The 1,394-nt window shown below is 42.1% G+C and overlaps 1 protein-coding gene and 1 long non-coding RNA gene across 3 annotated transcripts in view; both read right to left on the bottom strand.

Annotated features, from left to right (window-relative positions):
• Positions 1 to 1,394, bottom strand: part of PDE3A (phosphodiesterase 3A) — a 266,042-nt gene that overhangs the window by 236,139 nt on the left and 28,509 nt on the right. The window lies entirely within an intron of this gene.
• The window catches only part of LOC308191029, an 84,817-nt gene that overhangs the window by 62,705 nt on the left and 20,718 nt on the right, over positions 1 to 1,394 (bottom strand). The window contains exon 2 of the long non-coding RNA XR_013947656.1: positions 443 to 604. This is a non-coding gene — a long non-coding RNA (uncharacterized lncRNA). The remainder of the gene's footprint in view (positions 1 to 442; positions 605 to 1,394) is intronic.

The following is a 1,394-nucleotide window of genomic DNA, read 5'->3' as shown; positions in this document are numbered from 1 at the left end:
CTGTTAACATAGATAATATTTCATTACACTCAACACTATGGAAACATCATAAAACAAGACATCATAGTTTTGATTAGTAGACCATCACAATTTAAGATCTTCTTATTACTGATGAGGTTTCTTAAGATAAAAAGATCTGAAGTCCCTTTAAGCCAGTTAATGCCTGTTTTAATGGAAAAAAGTAACTTTTTCCAGCTGTGAAACAACCCTAAACTCCTACAGGCAGATTTGACTTGAGAGTGTTTTCAGGATTAAAAAATTGGTTTAAGCTCAGGGTGTACTGTCAGACCACAATAAAAGGAAAATGAATACAATATGCTGGAAATACAACACTAGTCGCATTAAAAACAAAACAAAACAAAAAAACTTTCTGACAGTGTTGATTATGCCACTTTACCTCCCATTCTTATCACACACAACCCTTTCATAGATGACTACATACCTCCGCCCTCAGCCATCCGAGGGATGAAACAACCCAGCAACAGCAATCCTTCTGGAGGACAGAGTAGAGTTACTGCTAGCCCAACCTTACAGAAAGTGCTTGCTTTCACAAGTGTTTTTCATCATTTTTTCAGTACCCTATGTTTCACAGAAATTTCTGCATCTGTATTTGTGGGGAAAAGGTGAAGGTGAGCAGGAAGGAAGGAAAAAGCATCAAAACAAGGAAATACCACTTTTCATGTTTAAAAAAAGAACACAATTTAACACATTAACAGTTTTTTCCTAGTTGGGTTGGGGGGAGAGAAAGAGTGTTGCAAAAATATTTTTGGGACTCTGTATCAGCACCCTAAGTTCTGATGGGACCCCTACCAGCACATCTGCGGGATTGCTACCAGTATGGCCAAGCCATCTTCCTTTTTGTGCAGTAAACCCAAAAAAGAGAAACTGTACTTGAGTCACACTAGGTACATAACAAATCTCATGACTACACAGTATGGCTGAGTCACAACCTGGGTGCGACAGGCCAGCCCAATCTCCGCAACCCGGGTACGTCCAGAGGCTTGGGGCACAAGCACTGGCCGGGTCACGCTGGGCTCTGTCACCGTGGCTGGGGAGCGCTGGCAGATGTGTTCGGCAAAGAGGCAGAAGATCCACTGTGATGGACAAAATGCAGTGCTTTCACACTGGGATGAACTGGTGCAGGCTGGGAGTGAGGCTTAAGCATTTTTATTTTATTTTTTTGCTCTGGAGCAAATATACTCAACTATTATCCTTTACCTGGAGCTCTCTAGCGATATAACCATACACAGCAGCACGACTCTACTGTAGCCTATTCATTTTTGGGCATCCATTTTCAGACCTGTCTGCGGGGATTGTTCTGCACCACAGAAAACACTGAATAAATACAAACAGCGCAGAACGTGGCCATAACTCAGAGCTGCCGTGCAATAAGC

The sequence above is a fragment of the Anser brachyrhynchus genome (assembly GCF_964034855.1).
Source record: "Anser brachyrhynchus genome assembly, chromosome: 1".
Classification (NCBI taxonomy): domain Eukaryota; kingdom Metazoa; phylum Chordata; class Aves; order Anseriformes; family Anatidae; genus Anser; species Anser brachyrhynchus.
This window is presented reverse-complemented; position numbering and strand designations above follow the sequence as displayed.